At 40.6% G+C, this 25,991-nt stretch overlaps 1 protein-coding gene across 5 annotated transcripts in view; it reads left to right on the top strand.

Moving 5' to 3' along the window:
• Positions 1-25,991, top strand: part of pacs2 (phosphofurin acidic cluster sorting protein 2) — a 64,278-nt gene that overhangs the window by 11,453 nt on the left and 26,834 nt on the right. Inside the window, exon 1 of one of the 5 annotated variants that reach the window (XM_082516484.1) lies at positions 18,084-18,143. The exons of 3 other annotated variants lie outside the window; for them this stretch is intronic. The gene's annotated coding sequence lies outside the window, so the exon portion shown is untranslated. Of the gene's footprint in view, positions 1-18,083; positions 18,144-24,742; positions 24,870-25,991 lie in introns of those variants that run through there. One more of the 5 variants, XM_082516485.1, reaches the window with a different exon arrangement.

Below are 25,991 nucleotides of genomic sequence, written 5' to 3'. Positions count from 1 at the left end.
TTTGTGTGTCCAAATAGTGGCTTCCAGGGAAATCCTCGTAATACATTAATCACTGATTTCCTTAGCAGCAGTGTTTGTGTCGCGTTTCCTTTTGGCAGCAGGTAAATCTGACGTTGTTTGTTGATCATTAATGTCATATGTGCCTCGTGCCTTCCTTCCCTGCATTTTTGTGCGGTCTCTCATGAGCGCGCCCTTTCATTCTTGCGGTTTTGCAGGAGGACCCTGTAGGCTGTATTGTGAGCGTGGCTCCTGCAGCCCCTGGCGTGAGAAGCAGTTGCTATTTCGGTTCTCCCTTCACAGAGACTTAAAGAACCTTTTTTTCTGAATTCAGAGCATGCAGGAGAAATGTAGGTCAGGTTTCTCTGGAAAACTTGCAGCCGTGAGGACAGCTTAGAAGGTTTTACATATTGTAGTAATTAGGAAAGCTGCTATGCCACATCTGGCATCTCACTCCTGGGTGGTTGAGTCATATGACCTCGTTCGTGTTTCCACCGAGCTCCTCCCTGTTGGCTGGACAGATGGACACGGTGAAAATCCTGAGGTTGGCACTAGCAGCTAAAACCTCTCATGTGTCCCTGGATAACTGTAGAAATGAACGTTCATTATCACTGCCAGTCAAAAGTAAAGCGTAGCTTGACAAGCCTGTGAACATAACCTTTTTGACCTCCTGGACGCTGAGCAAGCTTCGACAGCGCAGCCCTGTTAATCTGCTCCAGTACGGATGGTCAATAAAGTTGTGGGGATTTTAACAACGGAGATCAGTGATTCAAATTATTCATCAAGTCTGCTATGATATTTTTTTTTTAAAAAAGCTTTGTTTTGTCCAGAAGGAGAGGATTTTTAGTCTCTGACCTGACTGTTAAATAGCACTTCACCTCTTTAATCCATTTTTGTTTGAGCAGACAGACGACATTAAAAGCTTCTCTTACAGCTCAGACAGGCTCGTTCTTTGAAATGGGTTACCGTGTGATGTGTGACCCCATAAAGGAAATATTGTGCTCTGACAAAAGGCAGCTGAGCCTCCGTGAAGCTGAAGCAGGTCACAAATGTAGAGCCGATTGTCCAAAAAAATGGTGCAGAGGGTGACCTATAAAAATGAAACGGAGATGACTGTTTAGCTCACCGGGTACACCAGATGACACATATGCCATAAGGTTCAAATCCACCCCGAGGCCATTTAATGCAGGTCTTACTCATAGCTTTCCTGTCTTGGAAAATCAGAAAATTGAAGAAAAAAGTGACTATATTGCAAAAAAGTTTTAAAACTTGCTAAATAATTGGCTGCAGGAATGAGAACTGCTGTCAAATAATATAAAGTCAGATTTTAAGGTAATTTTTTAAATGATTCGCAGATTTTGATGCTAACCTTCTCCAGTGATCCACTGCACAGTTTGCACCACTGGTTGTTTATTTTGATGACTACTTATATCCAGATAAAAGTACTGGATCCCAGTGGGCTTCAGTTGCCATTTTCCTCTATCATTTAAAATTTCTCTACATTTAGATGCAACACAAGCTGTCTTAAGCGTTACAGAAAACTACAGTTGCACTGAGCTTGAGTTAATAGCACTTAGCACGGATTCCAGAGGTTTCCTAGCTTTGAAAATGAACTTGCTCATGCTTTTACCTTTTCTCATTCAAACTCCTTTAACGGGCTTTTTACTTCACATATTTTGGCTATTCTTCGTTTGTTGACAGTTAATTATTAGAATTCATTTTAAAATGTTAGTTTTAACTTTTAGAGCCCTACGTGGTCGAGCCTCCCAGTATGTTTCTGACCTGCTGAAGCCTCGTTCTTCTTCCTGAGCTCTTGCGTCATTGGCTCAAAGGTTGCTGCTTTCCTGGCGAGGATCGGGCTTTTCAGACAGCCTTTATGTTGTACAGACTCCACTGAGTCTGTTAAAAAGCAGCTGAAACATTTGTATACAGATAGTCTTTTGTTTAAGTTGTTATATGTTATACTTTTATTCCTTGTGTGTGATTTTAAAGTACTTTTTTTTTTTTTTTTTTTTTTACTATCGGCCAACTCTGAAATATCTATTTTTAGTTTACTACAAAATACTCTGCAGCTTTTGATTCTTCTTCAAAAAATACAGGACTTTATGAGAGGGTGAGAAGAAGGGTGAAGCATGCTTTTAAAATGTTGACTGGAACATTTGGCCATCTGAATTCATGAGATCTGTTGTGCATCTGCTATTATCAGCTACTGCAGGGAGGAGCTTCCCTAAAGGAAGACTTCTATTTCTTATCATTACTAAATTTGTGCATTCTGTGCTTTAATAAGATGAATTCTTTTTGATGTTTGCTGGATTTTTTTTCTGTAAATGAAGCAGTCTTTCGTTCTCATTTATATCCAGAAGTTATTTTATTTGGAGTATCCATTTTCAAATGGCGTTCTGAACATACTGCGTTACGTTCAACATCCACTTTAGCCACAAAACGCACACTCGCGTGCAGTTCATACACTCTCACGGGCCATTTGACTAAAACAGTCAGAGGTCCAGGTGGCCACAGTGTGACCCTTTCAGCCACTTCAGTCAAAAAACATTCATATAATTGCACAGAGCGCCCTGCTCGTCCATTTTCAGCTCCCCTATAATGCAGAAACCTGTCAGAGCAACAATATGAGATCTGCACGAAAGCGCCCTTCAGCTGAAGAACATGGTGAATACAGCAAATGTGCCTTCTCTGTTGTGACTGCGCAGTTAATTTGCTCCATAATTACACAGGCGAAAGAGCTCCCAAACTCTCGACTGGTATGAAAATCATTATGTTGGACACTTCAGACTGGCTGCAGTGGAATCTGAAGTGTCTGCTGTTTGTTTAATGCATCTTTAGATTGGATTTTTAACCCCAGCATGGTGAAATGAAAGTTCTGGCAAGATCTGAGGCTTTTTAAAAATGATTGAGTGAATCATTCTCAGTCATATTTTGCAAAAACTAAAAATTTGTGATTTTTTTCCCCTTTCCTGCATTGCCATTCCTGTTTGTGCAAAGCCAAGTACTTAAAGAGATCTTTTTCCTGTTGTGCAAGACGTTAACTAGCCTGTACAGATTCCAGACCTCAGACACATCCAACACCTTTGGGAGGAATTGGACAAGTGGGAGCCAGGCATTGCTGCCAGACATCAGTGATGGATCTCACTAATGCTCCTGTGGCTGAATGTGAGCAGCCAGATTGTTTTTAAAGTTGCTTTTTCTTCGTCCTTCTGGACTAGCAGAGACTCTGACAACAATCTTGTGCAATATATGTTGTCTCAGTGTACCAAAATCGAAATTTTCATATCAGAGATAAGCCCACAGGCCAGACTCACACAGCATATGCAAATGTTTTGCGGTAGTGTGGCAGCTGAAAGTTTCGTGTGGATTAAAATGACTTCACGAGATCATCTTGTTTTGAAAAGTCCTGGATATGGACACTGGTCTCAGACATGCTGTAAATACCAGGATTTGACAGCCTAGAGATGATTAAAGTGGGTGTCCAGAAAGCTGGCATCATAAGAGGAGTGTGTGCAGCACGTTGCTGCATACAAATCTTTTTTTTTTCCTGCTCCCAGAGGCCACAGATCATTTTATTCTTTAGTGCATCAGTTTCTCTGCACTTTGGCTGCAAAACATGAAACAAAGACTTTGCTTTGGGCTGCCTGCTTCATGTTTGTCTGCTGTTCTGTACCTCAAAGCCAACTCAGAACCTATATATCAGAATCAGAATCAGAATCAGAATACTTTATTGATCCCTGGGGGAAATTATTTTTTGTTACAGTGCTCCATTTTAAACCAACATTAAGACAAGACAGACAATACGCTAACTAAGAATAGTACAATATATACATATATATACATACATACATACATAAGTCACTTATAAATAAATATTTGGAAAAGAAACATGTGTAGTTGTAGCAGCAAACAGTGTGTTAATACTTTATCCTTTTATACATACACATTTTTTCCCCCAGACACTCTTCCTTACAAAGCAGACACATCTCCCTGGAGATAAATCGGTTTTCGTATCCATCGTGCTTTTAATTGTTTCTAGGTCATTCAGACTCTGAGCTGATGTAAAACATAGAATTCAAATTTTCCTGTCCTGCATATTTAATGGAGCACATTTATTATAGATTTTTTTTTTAACATTGTGAATATAGCTCTAATAGGTCAGTGTTTTCTCACTCGACCATCAAATTTCATGGTAGAGGATATCGTGGGGTAGATAGCAGATGTGAGAAAATTTGATTATTGGGCCGTTTCTGTCTGTCTGGCCCTTCATTAGGCAACACACTGTTATAGTGTGCTATTTCTGTGTGATGCTTAGAGAAACTGCAATAAAAACAGGATCTCAGACTCTACAGGCTTCAGTTAGCATATTGAATGTTAAAGTTAATGACAGTATAATTAGAAAAAGACTAAAGAAGTGTGTATTGTGTTGAAGGATCGCCTCTTTAAAAAAAACAAAAAAACAAAAACACACCAACAAGAAAAACATGGCAGCACAGCTTAGGTTTGGAAAGTTGCTTCTGAACAAACCACATGACACCTGGAACAAAGTCCTCTTGGACAGACTAGACCAAAGTAATGTTTGGCCCTAACACACAACATGTTTTGAGAAAACCAATGCAGCACTAACACCTCATACCAGCTGTCAAACACAGTGGTGGAGGGTTGATGATTTGGGCTTGTTTTGCAGCCAGAGAATCTGGGAACCTCGCAGTCATTGAGTCGACGATGAACTCTTCTGTATACCAACGTGTTCTAGAGTGTAATGTGAGGCCATCTGTCCGACAGCTACAGCTTGGCCAAAACTGGGTCATGCAACAGAACAATAATCCCAAGTGCAAATCTACAACAGAATGACTGAAAAATTTAAAAAAAATCAAGGTGTTTTGAGTCCAGACTTCAATCTGACTGAAATGCTGTAGAGACAGCTGTGCACAAATAGATGCCTGCAAACCTCAATGAACTGAAATAACATTGTAAAGAAGAGTCGAGCAAATTAATTACGAAACATCGTCTGACTTTGGAGTTTCCGGGGATTTTCACTCTCCGTCAGACTTCTCTGGAGCCCGCTGCTTGCGTTGTCATAATGAAAGTCTGATGATATATAACAAAAGAGCAGTCAACAGTGAGTATTACACAGCGGCTGTTTTTCAAGAGCGATATATTGAAATTTATATTAAAGCTATTTATTGCGCACTATATCTGATCCTCCTTTTGTCCAAAAACGTCTTCTGGCCAGCTTCATGGCTAAATGTGTGCTCTTGTTTCAGTGCACCTTTTCTCCCATGCTTTTATGGGAGCATGAACCTCTCCCCGCTGGTTTACTGTGATTTCATTCAACAGCTCTGGTGTCTGCAGGTACTAAAAGCCATAAACCACCATCAGCCTGACGTCCAGTGTACACAGACTGGGAGATAGGGAGGGAGACTGCTGTTGATTACTTTGTGGGGCTTTTTTACTTCAGGGTGCAGGGAAGGTTAGCCTGCTCAATACTGTCTTCTAAGTTCACAAATTTACAGTGCAACTATTGGCTGTTGCTGGTCAGTTGGGAAGCTAGTTAATGTGCATCCAAAGCCTTTTTTGATAGAAAGTAATGCATTATTTATTCGAGGAGGCTGTTACTACAACTTTGAACTTCCATGTCAGTCTCATTTAGTGTTTCATAGCATCATGCGTTTGAGGTTACACCTAGTAAGGATCCATTTTTGCTGTTCTGTTTTAGAAATGGTGTGTATGTCAGGGTGGCAGCGTCTGTCAATCCAGGATGAAAAATCTCAAAAACCAGTGGAAGGATTTCTGTGAAGCTTTTTCAAGATATTCGTGTTCTCCAGAGGATGACCCCTAACATGTTCAATGATCACACCCCGGGGTTTCTCACTGATGTTTGATTTAAAATGATTTAAAACTTAAATCAAACCAAACGGTCATGCTTGTTTGAGGTGATTTCAGCTTAGACTTGTTAAATCCAAACAAATATAGAATGTCTCAAGAGTTTATTAATACAGTGCTCACACTGATGCTAGTATTGCTTTGGACAGTGCAAGAATTGTTTGTGCATGATTGCAGGCATAACTGTGTCATTGACGCAGTCATTCCCATTTAATTGTCTCAATATACACATAAAATGTAATAAAAGCACATCTTTGTTTCTTTTGTCCCCCATCACACCTCCTTAAATGTCGACTTTCAGCCTTCACGAGTGATTGAGTTTGCTCTTTGATCGATGGCCGTCTCTCCCTTTGTCTCTGCTCCTTCTTTCAGCTTGAACTGGGACAACGTCAGTGAAGCAATCAAGCGTGAGTGTTGGCAAACCTCGAATTTGTTATCTCGAGATAATGAGGCACAGGCTTTACTTTGCTGAAGGAATATGTTTGATATCTACAGCCCCTTTGAAGAATACACAAACCTGCCTCAGTCTCTGCAGCCTTTGCAAAATATGATTACAGCTCTTTTTTTTTTTTAACCTCAAAAGAGACGTTTCAGGAAATGAAATGAACCCATTCATTCCCTCCTGCTTCTGTGATGATAGCCTTGCTTCTGCACTGTCTAACATGTACCACCACAGTGACGGTGAAGACTCCTCTGTTGTGCGTGAGGCTAATTAAGAGGCCGTGTTACAGTGAAGCGTTGAGCAGATGCCAGAATATGAGACAATAAGAAAGAGGTGTCTCGTGTGAAGGCCGGCGGTGCTTTGTCTCGGAGCACACACACAGTGAAGCGCCGACGTGGCCTCGTGGCCTAATGGATCTCTCTATTAATAAAAGATAAGCAGTCAATTATTGAGCTGTCAAAATGACTTTTGGGACGACACGAGCTGGAGGGCTAAGGGGAGGCGAAGAGCCAGAGTTTTAAGTAGAAAAGGGAGTGTCTATCCTCAGAGACTGTCACCTTTAGCACTCTGTTGCCTTCTTTCTCCTTCCTCTTTTACATTTTTCCCCCTTTTTCTGCATAAACTAGTCCCCAAATTAAATCCGCCTTCTTCCTCTTCTCTTCATATTTCATGTATAAAATGAATGAAACTGCATTTAAACTGCTTGCGACTGCTGCTGCTGCTTTGGTTCGTTTTTAAAGTAGTTTTGCTTTCATTTCAGTCTAATTCGGTTTAGCTGTGAGTGCTGTGACTTAACTGTTGTTTTTCTCTTTCAGTTCCATTTTTCACATGAATTTTACGGTTTACACGGCAGGGAGTTACGCTTTTGAAGCTTGCGCAATTACTTTTTGTGCTCATTATTACCCTGCTGTGCAATTAAAAATTTAAATTCTCTCTCACACAATCACTAACACAACTCCAGTTTATTTAGTCCAAACCAGATGCAGAAATACTACTTTAATTATGTTTTCGTGCTTTCGTTTTTCTTTCTACTTTATCTTTCATGTGCACCCATTCACTCCTACTGGCTTCCCTTTATGCCGTGTCCTCCCTTTGAGCCAATTAGGAAATACCAAGCTACAATCCTAGCATACAGTTTTTCCCCCACTGCCATGTAAAGATAAAAATCTGAAGTGCTCTTTCTCGCTATTTTTTCCTCGACCTAATAAGTAATGGCATTCCTGTGTTTGGCAGTGTTGAGGAGAGCCTCAGCCAGCATTTCCTCCTCACCACCTTTCATGATAAAAGCATGCTGTTGTGCAGACAGAAGTGGAGGTGTGAAGAAGCCAGAGCAGAGCTGAATGCGCTGGCCTTCAAAGCTTAATGATCTACTGACACAGATTCACTGAGCAAATACGAGCGTGATTTATATGGAGGGAGGGCGCGGAGGTTCAGGATGGAGTTTAGACTTTGCCTCAGTCGTCTGTTTATTATTCATGAGCGACTTCAAACAAGGGATGAATGTGTATGAGTGTATGAGTACATGCGTGTGTGCTTTTGTTGTGGACTGTATGGGTTCAGCTTGTATGAGGAATGATCTGATCACAGTTTCCATTTGTGTCCTGCACATCTGTCACTACTGAATACTTAAAAACATGGCTGATCTTAGACCGGCTCTGCTAGTTTTATGTTTAACAGATAGAGATGAGGATGATGTTCATCTTCTGTACTAACTCATCGCCAACATGTTTAACTTGGCGTGTTTGTGTGCGTGCGTGTGCACTTCAGCGCTCATTCATTCACAGACTTGTACTCTTGTTGTCAAAGCTGTCTTCTCTTGTCAGAAGGGTTGAAGTCAAATCTATTTTAAGCTCTGTTTGTCCTGAGCTTCATGACCAACACACACACTTACACACAGACGCGCACACATCCACACACCTACTAGGCTTTGCTCTGTCACTTCACTGCATCTTCTCCTTAGCCAGCCAGTAAACCCCGCAGCTGAATATTGCATGAGCAGCTGAGCGCTCGAGGGCCTCCGGCACACGCCTGAATAATGGCAAAGAACCGCAGCAGATTGATTATAGCGTGCGTGGTGTGACTGCTTGGTCTGCCTACCATGGCAAAACTCTGGACCTTTATTGTGTATAGAAACTTACAACTTCCATATATGTATCTGTGACACTCTGTAATGAGGGTGTTAGTATCTCCTGATCAGGTACTCTAACATTGCAGTGGATAAGATTCAGCTCCTACTTGGTCGGCAGATACTTTGATCATTTCAGTTGTTGCTGCACTCATTTTTATCTTTATACACTATATGAATTTATTGTGGGACTTCACTGGATTAGGCCACAGTCACACAGGCCAAGAGCTCTGTCATGTGGTAACCATTGGTCTTTGGTGGGAAGGCATGCAAACATTGGAAAGAAACTTTCTTTTTACAAGTCGTTCCACAGCACAAGTGACAGGCTGCATCTTTGCAGCATGCTAGTACAGCACAAGCTGGGGGTTTCCTCAATCCTACTAATAAGTTTTGACAACATCCATTACCCTCTTATCTCTCCGACTGCGGCTGTCAATCTTCATGCGGGGATGGAGGATGTTTTCTTTCCTAACCATTTGTCATTGCATGAAAACTAGTGACTTTCTTAAATCACTGCACTGATGTTTTCATGCTTTACTGTATACATTTAAGCGTGACTAAATGTTATTATGAGCCCGAGTGGGAGCCCACAGGGTTTGCTCTCTGCTCTGATTCTGACATCCGGGATTAACATTACACTCTCTGAGTGAATGTGTAGTCAACGGAGACAGCTGTAAGCTTGTACAGTTGATGGTTGATGTCTGAACTAATGATGTTGTGGGTTTAGTCACTGCCAGTTCATTCCTGAAGCACCCAAAAGGTTGTCATGTCCAGTGAGACTCGCTTTAGTGTCTCCAACAACCTGCCAGATGCTTCTCAATGTGCCAGAAACTTTGCTGTATGTCAGTTTGTGTGAGAACTTGTTTGTGCACTCATTAAAAGCAAATACACACTTTAAAAGGGACTTGCAGTTTTTAATACATAATAACTTACTTATTTCATTTTAAGCTGGTATGCGCTTTATTTCTGAAGTTAGGTAACCACTGGACCTGTGGTAGAAAATTTACATAGTCGTCGACTACACACAATCACTGACTTTGAATAGTTCGTTAGATCTTCTGTCTCTTTAGCTTCAGCTCCATCTGACAGTCTTTATCAGCCACTACATGGCTCTCTTCTCTGGGATGGTGGATCACTTCATCTCCCTTAGACCTCAGTCACACAAGCTGGGCGATCTTGATCGCTACCAGGCTGCCATTGTCACCCATCCAAGATGCCTCTTATTTCCAAACTAATCACCAAATGGTAGTGAAACCATGAACTCACACACTTGCAGGGCAACACACTCTTCTTCATTGGATAATACTTATGCAAAAGTGTGCAAGGTTTTCATGTATGCACATCTAGTTTTGTGTATATTCGATTTTTAGTGTAACTTCCTAGAATATATGCATTGTTTTCACAATTACTGAACAAATAGTTTGACTGAAGGATGCAACAAGGACGTGCAGGGGGTTGGCGTGATGGAGGAGGATGCTAGGGATAGGGTGAGGTGGAGGAAGATGATCCGCATGGTGACCTCCAAAGGGAGCAGCTGAAAGAAGAAGAAGGACTCAACAAGGCTAATAACGGACAGGAGTCAGTGGAGGTTTTCGAACTTTATAGTATTTTATGTTCTGCGGTCAGCCTTTAGTTCACCGCCTGTCGCTGCCTCATGTGCCACAGAAGCTATCCTAGCAGTAAATCCCAGAGTAGTCCCAGACTGAGCGAAAAATAACCTTTTCTTGGCAAAGTTTTATTTTTGACTTGCTGCTTTAAGTTTCCTCAAGAAGGTGCAGTAATTGAGAGTTATAGGCTGGCAGATGTCAGTGCTTGAAACCAAAACCCTGAGAAAGAGCATCTGGCTGTCAAATCTGTTTTTGCACCATCTAAAATAAGTTGTTGCATCTGTGCAAGCACTGCCCTCCTTCTCTTTCTGTCTTTGGTGTGCTTTCACTCTCATTATAAAGCTTTTCTTTTCTAGCTTTACTCTCCCCCCCTTCTCCCTCTCTCTCTCTCCTTTCTCTGGTCTCGCTGAGTATAAATTCATCCTGCCTCTCTCCCAAAATTGCAGCCTCATGCACATTTGTAAAGCTCAGAGATGTAAAAGCAGTGTTTTAGGGGGCAGCCTGGGCACTGATCCAGCTGAGGACTCCCTCCCTCCATCCTAAGGCTTCCTGGCGTCTCACCATGTGCCTCACTCTATCAGGATAATACTATCCAACAGGAGAGAAGAAAAACAAGAAGAAATTGCCTGATCATCAGTCTGAACCACTCTCTTTCTGGACTTGAATTGGTTTATAGCTTTTACAAATTAAGCATTCGGTCTCACAGCTGCTTTGGGTGATTTAAAAACTGGAGCTGATTCATCTTTGAGGGGAAACAGCAGACAGACACTAACATGGCAATTAACAAAGGTCAGAGTTTACATACAGTCGTCCATAACCTGAAACATGACTCATGTCATGCTTCCATAGTGGTGAACTTTATTATAGAGAAAGAAACTGTCAAATCTGAAGAAGAAGATCAAGTGAATAAGGTCCCAGTTACACAGGGGTAAAGACCAGTCTGCAACCATTTGGCAACTGGTGGTCGTGGAGGGAAGAATCAGTATTCCCCGACTGGTTGTGAATGGTTGCTGGGAATTGAGGGTACTTGCTGTGAAATTTATTGCTAAAGCCTTACTCATAGACTGGTCAGTGAACTGGCCAACTGAGTCTGATCGTATGGAGATTTATATGAAAATCATAAAGAATACACGAGAAGCTCAGATGACACCGCTTTGGAGATTGTTTTCAATTCTCTGTTTCACTTCAGCTCTTTGTACATAATAATTTAGCTCTTCTTTGTGGTTGGCTGATAGACCAACAACAGGGAAGCAAGAGTAGCCCACAGTCCAGTTGTCTGTGACACTGCCCCCTGGTGGCAGTAAACAGCTACAACATGTAAACGCCAGAAAAGCTGAACCTACCTGCTGCAACTAATTTATAATTAAAATGACTTCACAATAAGAGCTTCGCTGGTAGTGATGAGAAATGGTTGGAGGGAGGTTTGTTCTTTTTTTTGAATGAAGGATGGATATTGAACTTTCAGTTCTTAGCATTGACTTAAACCTGAGGTAGGCAGAAATATTCCAAATATTGTACTTTAAACCGAAAGCATCTTTTTTGAAATTATATTTTTGCTAAGTCAGTTGTTAAGTCAATAATCTGAGTCTTTGCACGTAACACTGTTTAGATGAGAATAAACAAAAGTTTTTGATATTTTGTGGGGGGGTTTTCTTTGGGGGGGGAATACACACAACAACTTCAAGCGTGGTCGATCATTCCTGTCATAAATCCACCACTCTCACTCATCTTTCCTGTCTGTAATGCTCACCAACCAGAAATGTCTAGAAAATCCAAATCATCCAGTCTTGTTTACCAGCTTCAGCTTCTGACTACAGAGGCGGGTGAGGCATGCGGGGGTTGGGAGTGGGGGGGGGGTGATGCCTGTGGTGTTACAGAAGCTTGTGCGTGGCATGTTTACAGTAGGATGACACCAAACCCAACTGTGTGTGTGTGTGTACAGAGGGAATCTAAATAGCTGGAATGCAGTATTCCTCTGCGACGTATGTGTCTCAGATTTCGTTGTGAGCCTGGCAGACAGGCAGGACACTGTGTCCCCTGTGACCGCTGCTGCTTCTTCTCTCTTTGATTTCACAGCGCGCTAACAGATCTGCTTTCAGTATTTACACTGTATTGTGCATGTACCATATGCTGCAGTATGTATAATCCCAGTGCCCTCAGTGACAGTAACCCACCAATCAGCCGCTGCATGTCTGACTTCAGAGTGTGACAGGTGCGAGACGCATCCTCGTCAAATCTAACGCTTAACTTTTGAAAGGATGTGATGAAGTGGCCGCCTCGCCTCATCGGAGAGGAGACGCAGATGTGTGAACAGACCAGTCGTGCTGTTGGGGAGATGAACAAGCAGCAATTACAATCGCACCCTAAATGTTTATTTCAGGCACACAGGCATTTAAAAAAGGATTGCATCTTATGAAGTCTGCCATTTTCTCACAGATGTGTGGCTAATAATAAAGGATTGATTTTCTTTCTGTAAGATGCTGGAAGAAACATTAGCTCATTCACAACAACTTTGTAAGCAGGTGGGACCACTTAAGATTAAAGACTGTAACTATAACTTTAATGAAGGTTTAGGTTCGACTTGTCAGCAACTCAAATCTCTAACCCACTTCATATAAAAGTTTAAAATGACTCAAAATGTGTTAAAAATCAAAAAATATACGGACGAGGGATTCAGAGAATCCATCTTCAATCCATTTGCTGCTGCTCATCCAGATCTGGGTCACAGAGGCAAGAGGTTTAAGCAGAAAGGCCCAGACTTACCTCTCCTGGGTCACCTCCTCCAGCTAAGTACGAGAGATGTAATCACTCCAGCAATTTCTGGGTCTTCCCCAGGACCTCTTCCCGGTAGGACATGGCTGAAACAAACAGGAGGCATTCCTTGTCAGATTTCCGAACCAGGGGAGAGTGGAGCTCTTCTCCTTGTCGCTAAGGGGGAACCCAGACCCCATTTAAAGGAAGCTTGTATCTGTTTGTTTGTATCTGTGATCTCACTCTTTTGGTCATTATCCAGAGTTCATGACCAGGTGAAGGTAGGGATGTAAATTGGCCGGCAAATCGCCACCTTTCACGTTCAGCTCTTTATCACAAAAGATTGTTAGAGCGTGCGCAACACTGCCAACGGTGGACCAGTTCATTCCTCAGTCTCACGCTCAACTCATGAGCAAGCGTGGGAATCCTGACCCAGAGTGGACACTCCACTTTTTTCCCAGCTGAGAATCACAACCACAGACTCGGAGCTCCAGTGTGAGCTGGAGGCCATGACTCGATTAAGCGAAAAAGTAGAGACGAGGTGCTGAGACCACCAAATCTGAAGTAGAGATGGACCGATCCGATATTACGTATCGGTATCGGTCCGATACTGACCTAAATTACTGGATCGGATATCGGAGAAAAATAAAAAATGTAATCCGATCCATTAAATATCACGAAAGCACCTCACAAAACTTGCAACACGCCGTAACTCACCTCAGAACGTTAGCATGTCGGAGCAGTATGCATCACGTGATAGAGCGGCTGTGGCATGCAGGACCTGTCGGTGGTCTGGATAGCATTTGGAGCTTCGCTAGCAACCCGGCATTTCATCTCCGACAAAGTTATCCCCGAGAGAAGTAAAGCAAGTGTGTAAGTCCATCTCTGAATGTTTGTAAAGCATTCCTGCGTTAAGCTTAACAAGCGATATATGGAGCGACTGCCTCTTCTTGCTGCTACTTCAATCATGAAACTGCTTAACGATCAGCTGATCGGCTTTTCTGTCGCCAGTCGTTTCTCTAGTTTGCTTTTGGCCCACTTTGCACCAGAAAGAGGAAACCAGCGGCTGAACAACAGCAGCACGTTTAAGCTTGATCAGCTGTTGTTAGAATGTATTTAATATTACTTTCTACTTGAGGATCTTTTTCTACGTAGCTGACGCTGGTAACTGTGCAGGGGCGGATCTAGCAAAGTTTAGCCAGGGGGGCCGATAGGGCATTAACAGGGAAAAGGGGGCACAAAGACATACTTTTCTTTCTTATTCTCATTTAAAATGTCGAGCTTTTAATAAATAATTATCTGACACCCAAAGTTTTAATTTGATGTAAAATGAATAGAAGTCAATTACTGTATATAGTAACTATTAAGTCTAATATACCCTAGTAAGCTATAGTACTTTTTCCTTTGGGAAGGTACCATCTGTGCAGTCTGCAATTTTGTTGAAGAAAGATGTTGAATCTATTTAATATTTCTTGAAAAATAATTGATTTCTGTGCATTTTTTTTCACACTGCATCAAATTAAGGTTGATTACGTCGATTAAGCATCATGAGGTGGAGGGTGGGGGGTGGTTCCCTATTTTTTATTTATTTATTTTTGTTGTTGCTGGGAGTTGGAGCCCTATTAGTTAGGTTGCTTAATATTTATGCTAAGTACTCTTTAAAATACCAGAATAGGGAGGATGGTGTAGGTTTAAGTTTATTAGATTGATCAGTATTGCTGAACTATGAAATATTTTTTTTTGCATACAGGTATAACAGAATAGCTTTAGTGTAGTTGTTGTTTTAAACTTGAGTATGAACTTATACAAAATGTAGCAAGATATTTAAAAAACAGTTTTGTTGATTAAAAAACACTATATCGGATTCATATCGGTATCGGCAGATATTCAAATTTATGATATCGGTATCGGTATCGGACATAAAAAAGTGGTATCGTGCCATCTCTAATCTGAAGCCCTCCACCCCACAGCTGCACCTCGAAAGTCTGTCGATAAAAGTTCTGAACAGTATCTGCGACCTACTCAAAGAAAATAAAACATAAAAATAGTTTTTTTTCCCATAAGTTTTTACTTTATTAATACTCTTTGCACAGATTTGTTCACCGTTTACATTTTTTCCCTGCAAATAACATACAGCTGTCCATTGCTGAGGTTCTTATACACTTAAACATGATTATTCAGTCCAAACAAGCTCCTTTTGTTACCTGTTAGACTGCAGATTGACTTGTTGAGTGGTTTGAGTGGATGTTTTTTTTTTCTTCCGAAATTATTTTAGTTTTAATACGGTCGCACAGGTGGTACTTATGTGTCAGAGAAAGAAAAGCGAATTGGAGCGATCTTCAACCATTTTCTTTCATCGTTGATGGAAAGTGCTGCTCTTAATGTTGTTACTAACTTTAAAAAAATGCATTTTCAGCAGACTGTTTTTATTACGCTGCCCTGTATTTGTGTGTCAGGAATTGACTGTCATTATGCTTTAAGAGGTTGTATTTATTAGGATCGAAATGTTATGTATTTGCACTGTCGGAAAAAGTATTTTTCTGGAATATCAAATAAAAAAATTAATAATAAAACACATCTTTTTTTGATGTAGGGTTGGATTTGACCTATGAGCTATGATTTTTTTTTTTTTTTAGTTTTTGCCCCCATCACTGCCCTAACACAAAGACTAGATATATAGGTCGTTATCCTTGAGTCTCGCTGAGATTACAATCTCTCTTTCAAGAGGGCCTTGGACATAAGAACATAACAAAAAAAGAAAAGCACCTGAACCGATAGTCAGTTCAGACAAGTGACCGCAAACATGCAAATCATGTGCAGTAACAGATCATTACAAGAGCATTAACCAGACATTAAAAGTAGTCAAACCGACCCAAAGGCACAGACTGGTTACATTCTCGAATGTAACCAGTTCTGACAATTTCAGCTCTTTCTGTAGATTATTCCAAGAAATTGGGTCCACGTATTTAAAAGCAGGGTTTTTTTTGTAAAGCACAATGATGGGCAGCATCCAAACTCTCTAGGGACTGGTGAGGTGATTGATAAATTCTTAATAAAAAAATAATGGTAAAAATAAAAGCCTGCAGTGATCAAGCCCTTGAATGGTTTGGCTCTCTTTGCCATTTGAGAAAAACATGATTTACCTTCATTTAACACCAACTCAAGTAGAGTTAAATGAGATGGAACAACATCCATAGATCCAGATAATTCCGTCAGAGAAATTCAAGTGTAGCTCTCAAACAATAACGGTTAAATAAGGAGAGTTCACTTTAAAGAAGTGAGGTGGAGATGAGAGTTTGAAAGGGAGAATGACCAAGAGCACAGATTTAAACGACACAGAGTGGTGGCTGATTGGCTCTAAGAAGGAAGGCAAGAAGGTGATTGGACAACAGTAATGGTGTCAGTGTCTTCCTTGTGGAAATGATAAGAAAGCAACAAAACAAAAACTGAATAAAATAAATGGTAAACAATAAAAATCAGTTAGTTGTCTTGGAAGATAGTCATGACCAAGCTGTGAGTCTCTTGCACTGAGCAGGAACTTCCAGTAATAATAATTCTAATAATAATGATAATAATAATATATTTAATTTGTTGGCACCTTAAAAAAAAACGACATATGGACACGTGTAGAACATTTCTCAAAACCTGTTTAATTTTTAATAATTAATGAGGCATTTCTTTCTGTGTGTAGTGCGTAGTTTCCTGCATTATTAGACACACAAAACAGATGCTGCACCTTCCCAGACTGTGGTTGGTAAGCCTTGTTAAGCCTGTGTCGGTGCAGACTCGCTGTTTGATGGTTAAGTAACACTTCCACAGAACTACTTGGTTTTAAAGAGCACTTAATTTGGTGGATCCTCCACTCAAAGCACAGAGTGAGTGTGTGGAGGGAGAGGCTCCGGGGGCCGGATTGGAATTGGGCCACAGGGAGGTTTAATGTTCCACAGGTGAACTTAATCAGACACTAACAATGGGAAGAAAACAACAGAGCCACACGAGGCAGTACCCTTAAAAAAAATGAAGCGTAAACCGTGGGTCCCTCCCATGTGACATTTTTGGTCTCTGACAGGTGAAAGGTGTGCGGTTGGTGCATCCGACAGTTGCCTTTCTTAAACTGCACACAGCATTCTCCAGCTGAGGAGTTGTGTTGGTGATTGCAGACTTCTTTCTCAATGAGTCATAAAGCTGGAGATGGGTTGAGTGTGACTAACTGAACGAGAGAGGGAGAGCATGATTACCTTAATGAAAGAAGGATGGGCTGACACAAGAGGACGTGGATTTTCCAGAATCCCGGGAGACGTGAGAATGTAGGTCAATCTAGCCCTGTGACATGCAGCATTTGTACACAGGGAGGAAAATCAACACTGCACGAGAGGCTGGGACAGGCAGGGACCTGGCCGTGATGTTCTCTAGCACATACGGTCGTATTTATGCCAGACCGGAGAATATCGAAAACAGTCAGATTTCCATTTGTTCCTAATCACAAAGAAAAATGTACCGACTGCAAAAAACCCCAAACAACTGCCATTGAAACAGTGTTCAGGACCTTTGGTCAGAAAGGACTGTGCAGAGGTAGATGGCAAACGAGTGAAAGGACAGGGGAGCGACATTTCTCCCTACTTCAGAATCAAATCTTTGGAGGGCTTCCACATTAAAACCAGATTTTAATACCAATAAAATATTAGTTATAGCTCATATTCCTAAATAAACTCGCATTTCATCCCTTTCAGCAAACATGAGTCGGAGATCATGGGACCCTCTCACTCCAGGGCCGGTTGGTAGGTTGGAGAATTAACAGGAGAATTACTGTAATCGGACTACAGAGCGCACCTGATTAAAAGCCGCATGCTCTAATTTTAGAAAGAAAATCAATTTTGTACTTGCACCGGATTTTAAGCTGTATGCGTTTCACTCGTAATATGAGATATTTACACAGAAATGTTACACGTGAGGATTTTTAACGTTTAATTTAATCCGTAAGGTAACATAAACGTGGTAACATAAACGTTATGGTAACATACAAAAATACATACTGCAAATGCTTTTTTTCCTCGAACAGCGCCTGTAACACGGCTACCTTTAAGTATAGGTATGTATCAGTAACACACAATTACGTAGCTTATGGTTTTTTACGGAACAGTGCACAAACATTACGTCTCTTAACAACCGGTAAAAATATATACCGTATATATACTACTTATCAATTTTCTTGGTCGTTACCAGGCAAAATGTTTTTGGCCGCATGAAAAAAAAATGCATTAGCCGCACGTCAGTATAAGCCGCAGTGTTCACAGTGTGGGGAAAAGTAGCGGCTTGTGACCTGAAAACTACGGTAGGCCTACACGTTGTCTTGCTTCTTGTATTCTCTCGAAAGCTGTGTAATTACCAGAAAATAATACATAAATCCATAGCCAGGGTGGTACCATGGATGAAACACCCAAAAAGGGGAAAAAGAGGAAAAAAATAAGAAAAAATGTTGTTTTTTAACTGTTGCTACACACATACAGCAAGTTTGAACATGGAAAGTCACTGCGGCAGTGAAACGAGTGAGACATTAACACAATGCAGCTGAGCTCACATCGCAGAACAGTTATAATTTACAACAGGGTTCCACCGCAGCGGGTAGAAACCTTTCCTGTTCATGGTTAATAACCACCTAAAACTTCTCCAGCTGGCTTAGACACATTAGCCCATTGCAAACAAACAAGGCTGAAACCCTGATATCATCTCCTCGGTCAAAAAAGTCATTATACGACAGCAAAAACTGAACCATAGACAGACGGATGTTATTTGCACGTAGAATGGAGGTCAGGTCAGAACGTTTTTTTACAACGCCTGAAATATAGATCACATTTTTCTTTAAATAAACATTTTTAGTTTTTTTTTTAATCATTTCACACATTTAAATTCTATTTTATTTTTATCTGATTGCTTGGACTCTTGCAATCATCCCCTCTGTGCCTGTGATGTCTGAATCATTTTGGAAAAGCTGCTAGAAAATTATTTGTGTGCAAACTTTCTCTTACTAGCAGGTGTAACAGTGAGGTCTATGCGCCCCTCCCTGAGCCTGGTTCCTTCCCACTGTCACCAAGTGGTTGCTCATAGGTGTCGTCTGTATTATTGTAGGCTCTTTATCTTGCAATATTAAGTGTCTTGAGGCGTCTGTTGTTGTGATAAAAATTGAATTGAATAATATCCTCTGTGTTTTGAACACTGTCCTCATACTGCACATTGTGTCTTCAGCTAAAAGCTCTGTGGGAATCTTTTTCCTGCAAAAATATAATTTTTATGCCTGTCAAACTGTTACATTTTGCATTTTCTTCACACATATTCATACTAAAAAATGAAAACAAGTGGTGTATTTTGGTAAAAGGTTGCTAATAACAAAGTGTCTAAACATTTAACATCTAAACATGCAGTTTAAAATATTTTGTGTTGACACAACACAAGTTAGGTGTAGTCTTTATGCTTTAATGAGTCACATGTCAGGGTTAAATGATTTCGTTTGACCTTTGAAAACGTCAGGCACAAGGACTGAAAACCTTCGAAAGACCTTCATGAAGCCTGGAGAACTATTGATCAAGACCACTTTAGTATAATATGAGAAAGTCTGACTCCCTGGAAGTGAAATATAAGGATTTGTGCACAGAACTGCAAGTGCTTAAAAAATTAAATAAATGGATACCAATTATCTATAAATAGATAAATGGTTGAAACAGTCAAAAACCTATTGAACAGTACATAAAGTTACATGAATTACTCTGTAAATATAATGTACTGTTCTCCCTCCAAACTGCAGCAATAAAAATCCAAACTTTGACTTTTCAGCTGATTCAGTTGTGGTAGCATTGGTTTAATATGAAATCAGATGGATACATTTGAAGCATGATGGGTGTTGGAGCTTATCAGACAGGCCCGTGGGAGCATATCTAACAAAAATAGTTGGGAGTTACATGTTTGGATAACATTCTGCACCAAGACAGGATAAACCTCAGTGTAGCATCTGGTCACACTTTGTCCAATATTAGTTTTTTCCAAGTTTTTTGTAGATACTGGTACTTTCAGGATGTGTCAGTTTCCAAACAGATTTACTTTGATAAACATGCAACATAGGACACATAAATGCTGTAGTGAAATATATGATATCAGCTGTTCGCTTAAGCCTTTCACAGTGCTGGCTGTACTCATAGAAATGTCAGACCAGGAGAAGTGCATCAGTATGACACACATCAAACTGGCTCTTAATGCATTCCAGCCTGCAAAGCAGCGAGCACTCAAAATCATTGCTTACGCACACGCTCGCATGGTCTGCACTCTACTTTATTCATAACTGATGGCTGCCTGTTAACCTACATTAGACGCAGAGAAACAAAACAATTCCCTGGCAGGCCGGAAAATTCATGCTGCAAACTAAAGTGTCTGAATTAAAAAGGATTATCAGAGACTGTCCAACTGCCACTGCCATCAGTTTGTTTCCCATCAGTCCTGGGTTCATGCTTGCGCAGCTGTCGCATGTTTGGCTCGGTCTGCCTGCATGGAGCGGGCTAATGCACCAACTTTGCAGGCAGAAAATTTAAGACCCATGCACTTTATCTCCATCTAAAGATCATTAATTACCCTCCTGTATACAAGCAAACGGATACAGCATGCTTCCTCTGTGTCTTGAGAGCTCAGTAGTACATTGAACAACAGCCAAACTGCAGGTGAAACGCTTTTAAGTGTTGCTAATAAAAAAATGCTGCTTTATGCTGCAGAGGCAAGTCGTTCCCTTTGGCTCCCAGCTGTGAGTTAAATACTCATTTTATTAGTGAGGAAAGAATCCCAAACACGGATCAAATCCACACGCTGAGTAAAGACAGGAAAGAGCAATGACCGCTGACAAGTGTGGCTTCTTCTTTCCACCGCCGCCTGTAGATTCTCAAATATGATAAAACCTGAACAATTAATGGAATTAGAGTGTAATGAGATTATTTTTTATTAATAAATACTACCCTGGAGAATAACCCCAGATCAGATTTCAGTTTCTGAGGAAAAGACTGCGTTGTGAACTGGAAAGGAAAGGTTTTGTGGTACAATTTGGTGCAGTCTGCTTCGCTGGCTCAGCCAGCCTGAGGTTGGAGTGCTGAAGGTGTAGAAGAGCTGCAGCTATAGTGCTTTGTGCAGCTTTGAAATCCTTCTTTCTGCTCAGCCCTGAAGTGTGAACATTACAAAGCTGGCTCAAGTCCATTATCAGTTCGACACATTCAGAAATTGGATTTTCTCTTAGTGATTGAAAGATGCAGAAAGCATGACACGGCCTGTGTCGTGTGATGAGATTGACTGGCTTGTTATTTAAGAGTGAATTTGTGTTTCACCATAAAAAATTTCTGCACTGATGGGGAAAAATGATTCTCCACCGCTCCTCTAAGAAAAATATTGAGTTCTCTCCAAGCTTTTAATATATGGTAAACCCTTTACTTTGTCATTTGCTTCATGGTCTAAGACTCAGTTTCTACAAAAGCAGCATGTGGTACATTATTGTTGAAGCTGGATTGTATTGTATTAGCTTACACGTTGTATTAGCTTACACGAAGGCAGAGTACCCACTGTCTTGTAGAACCCACCAGACCCCTGAGATTGTTTCACTCATGAAATCAGAAATCTGATATTGTTACCTAATTCCTATATCATGCTCTACCATCTATTTTAAGTGCCTTGGTGTGTGGGTGGAATGTGGGGCAAAAGGGCAGGAAGTCACAGTGTGAAATAGGAAATCTCATTATCGATGCAGTTTGCTGCTCAATGCTGCAGAGCTCCCAGTGTCCAGTTGCTCAATTCACACTATTAACAGAAGGTGAAAATCCAGGAGTTGAAACTGAACCTCAAGTCTCTGCTGTTGTGCTCTTCCCTTGCCTCCGTGAGTGTGCTTTTTTAAAAAGAATTTAGTTTTAAAATGATTCCTTAAAAGAAATTATAGATTTTATTTCACTGAATCCATAACACAATTATTTCTATCTTGAGATGCGGTTCTGAACACATAATAGAGCAGGACTCGGTGAAAGCAATGACACAGAAAAAGTCAGATACATTATGAAAGGAGCAGCTGGGGTTAGGACGGCTTGCAAAGTGGCTTGCAGAGCCTTTAAAAAAAAAGGGAGAGATACTTCTCTGAGCTGATCTGCCACGTTTGTACTTAACTTGTCTTTTGCCTGTTTAAGCTAATGCTGTGCTCGACTAAAGAAACAAAACATCAGCTTTCATTTAAATTCCAGTAAAATTTAAATGCTTTCCCGTGTAAAGATGCCAATATGCAGCTGCGTCTATTAATAAAATGCAACCTAGCTCCTTTTTGAAAGTTGCAAAGTGCTGTATATTCAGTTGTATAGTATTTGTTAGAGTTGTGCTTGAGAATTTTGTAAAAATTCTGAGTAACCTCAGTGTTTGCTGGCTTGTTGTTAAGTTATTTATAGTCTCGATTAAGGAGAAGAAGCTGGTTGATGAGCACCAGAACAGCAGTGACCCCCTGTTTCCATCCAAGGGGTCTGTGTGAGATGAAGGATTACAAATACCCCAGTATTTGGAAAAAGTAGAAGCCCTCTGCGAGAAGGGTTGAAGTCATTCCTTTCTCAGATGACTGAGGTCTTTTAATATCTGCTGGGCGATTTTCTGGATGTTTTATTAGTCTGTGGAGATCCTCTATGCTGTGGAGTGCTGGGCCAGCAGTCAGAGCAGCACACACCAGCAGACTGATCCTCAGTGCCAGTAATGTTGTGGGTGTGGAGCTTGACTGTGATGGCAGAGTCAGAAAGGAGCATGCTGTGCAAATTACAGACAGTATTGGACAATCCTTCACACCCTTTCCATAAAGTGCTGACCAGTTACTGGAGGATGTTCAGCCAAAACTCATTCCACCACAGAGTGGCAGTCACAGAAAACTAGCAATCACCTCCATAAATTAACTGAGCATTTCCCCAGAGCGTACACATGAAAGGAGTCATGCTGGCAGCATCTGATCAATCACAGTTATGTGTAAGTTCACTGGCAGAAGAGCAGCTGATGTTACAAATGAAGTAAAAAAAACTATACGAAGAGATTAAACACATAATACAGACTGAAAGCGACACAGCTGCTGCAGACAATGAAGAAGAGCTGGGGTGAGAGGAAGAGTGTGCAGTAGTTTGTGTAAATGACCTTTAAATTTGGTAAATATTTTTTACGATTGTTTGAAAGGCACTTCGGTTTTATTTTGAAATCCATGCTTTTATTTTGAAACAGGAAACTGGCACAAAACCGTTAAAGGGCTGTTAGTAACGTTTCTTTTAGGATATGATAAATAGTGTGCCTTAAAGTGAAAAATATGTACGTTTACTTTGCCAATTAGTACCTGGCTGACAGTGGCACAAGGTTTGTTAATGTTTTCTTTAACGGAATAAGTTACATGCAATCAAAATGTCGTTTAATAGAGTTTATGTTGTTAACCTTGACCTTGACCTTTATGTGTAGTTGTAAGTTAGTGAGGTGATATAATGAATTGAGTGATGTAAATTTGATGTATATGCTATATGTGAGCAGGAGAAATTTGTTTCCTTTGATGTTATGGTATTAATATTGCTGGTTTTGTTTTGCTCCTAGCTCTTACGGTGTCTTCACTGAATGTTTCAATAAAAACATTTCCAATAAAACCTCTGTGAAGCATCAGTATAAGAGACCATCATTCAGCCAGGGATGCTACAGTTTGACATTAAGAGTGCTGAATGAATGAGTGAGCAATTTAAGTGCTTTGGTCAGTGAGACTGGAGAAGAGATGCCAACTGCCTAAGTTAACAGACTTATCAAGATCACAGCCTTATCTTTAAATGACAGGAGAATCTGATGGATTATAAATTGAGGATTTCATTAAACTAATGTCTAAAGGACAGTTTTAGTTTTTATTCTTTTGATTGCAGCCCTGAGAGCAATAAAAGATAAATATCAAATAGACTACACTTTAATTCTGTGTGCAAATTGGGTATAAGATCAGCACCTGGAAATAGGTACTCTGTTTTAGGATGGCATGTTAATGCTTAGAGGAGTGGGTGGTAAAATCCATCTGTACTATCCACACACAGAAGTCAGAAAGATCCTCCAGGATATTTAATAATTTTCAATTAAATGTTATAAAGTTCATAGATACGTATCAGCCAGAACCTTCTTCAAGGACAAGATTTACAACTATACAAACAGAGCAGTTATAGAGTACTGAGATAGATACTGCACATATCTTGAATAAGACATTGTCATGGCAACAATAGATGCAAACTGAGCAATGTAGCTAAAACGATGGTATTACACTAAGTGGTTTTAACATCTTTCCATCTGAAAATGTGATTTTCTGTCCACTATGCAGTATCAGGGTCTTTATCCTGTTATTTTGCTCCTTTATTCTTTTTTTAACAGGGTAGGTTCAGTGATCCAAATGAAAAAGTTCATGATTCATAATAGACACATTTCAGGACATTTCTTGTAGTGTGTGGTATCAATATGATTCTGTCCTGTTTCACCAGTGAATGGTGTTTATTTTCAGTGACACCAAAACAAATTCCTGTCGGAGTGTTGCTGTTGGCAGAAGAAGCAAATGTGATGGTGCTATCACAGCACCACACTGGGCCGGATGCTAATTCCCTCTGCCAGAGCATCTGTGCCGAGCTTGGCCACTGGATCGGGATTTGGCAGGCAACGCTCGAGGCAGCAGGCCGTGTGTTTCTTAAGGCCGGAGTCTCCCCTGGGGTGACAGAGAGGGGACAGAACAGGGAACAGGTTTCTTTGCTCCAGCGCCAGCAGCACGGCTGTGTGTGAGCACGAGTGTCGATGTGTGCACTCACTTGCGGGAGATGGCGAAGTGGTGGGAACGCCTTCGAGTTCAATGCAGAGTGAAAAAGGCAGCAGCTGCTGAGTGAAACGCCAGCACTGTGCATTGTTGTCATATATTGTTCTTTGGAACAGTGAAGATGTTCAGGCTGAGTCGGATACTCCTCACGGTCTCACCAACTTTTACAGCCTTCAAGCAAACTAATGGAAGCTTCCTGGAGTTATGTTATTGGTAAAACCACTGTATTAATATTAATTATCAATTAACATTATTAAGTCCGGTGCAATTGTCGATTTTCTTTATGTCTTTACAACATATGACATTCAGAAATTATAAAAATGACGTCTATCGTTTTTCCTTGTTAGCATCAATGACCAGTAACTTTTCACTTGGAAGCTTCCCTCTGAAAGGGCAATTATCAGATCATGATTTACAATATGTTACAGTGCTTCACTGTTAAAGGCTTCCTGAGAGTCTGTGCACTGCACAGAAACAGAGCTATTAACCTTTTTAGTCCTGGCTTCATACTCAACTGAATGAAATTATGCACTTAACATTCAAGGCTGAGCTGACGACAGTTTCTCCTGCCCATACGTCACAGTGTTATAGCACAGAGCGGTAATGGGATTGCATAATGTAAAAATGGCCCAATTAACACTAAAGTGGACAAAGTGAATGGTAACGTTTACGTCTGCATTTAGATTTACTGCTTGACATCTTAAGTGCTGCATTTTTGTTGGCTTTGTAGTAATAGGTTTGCAGTTTCAGGCCTAAGAAGATGCCCGCTCCAGTCTTTCTTTTCTGTCTTTTTGTTTAGTTTTGTTCTGCGATGGGGGGAAAACATGGATGAGCAGAACATCAGACATATGTAGGCGGTACCACAGATGTCTCGTACCAGGCTACATGGAGTTTGCTCAGGCAGAGATGGGAATTATGCGAAAATAAATACAATACATTTTCTTAGGAACAACACAATGTTGTCATATAGTATCTAACGTATAGAGCAAAAGTCATTAACCACCCCTCATTTTTATCATTTCTTTGATTGAATCTCTGAAAACTATCAAAGATAACAGCTTGACAGACAGAAAATATTATTATTTCAAAAGCACGGTGATTCCAAAAGAAGTATTAGTCAAAAGCTTGGCATATGTTTGTAGAGTGTGCAGGGTGACTTTAAATTTTTAATGAAACTGGACAAGTGGAGGAAAAAAGAAGTGGCAGACAAACAAAAAAACTATCTGCAGCAGGTGAACGGTATCTAAAAGTCATGTCCTTAAGAAACAGAAAATAAAAACCACAGGACTCAAAAGGGATGCTGTCAACAAGAAGCCATTCTTAAGGTAGGGAAAG

This window comes from Aulonocara stuartgranti, assembly GCF_965226115.1.
Source record: "Aulonocara stuartgranti genome assembly, chromosome: 19".
Lineage (NCBI taxonomy): Eukaryota > Metazoa > Chordata > Actinopteri > Cichliformes > Cichlidae > Aulonocara > Aulonocara stuartgranti.
The sequence above is the reverse complement of the archived record's forward strand: the minus strand, read 5'-3'. Positions and strand labels throughout refer to the sequence as shown.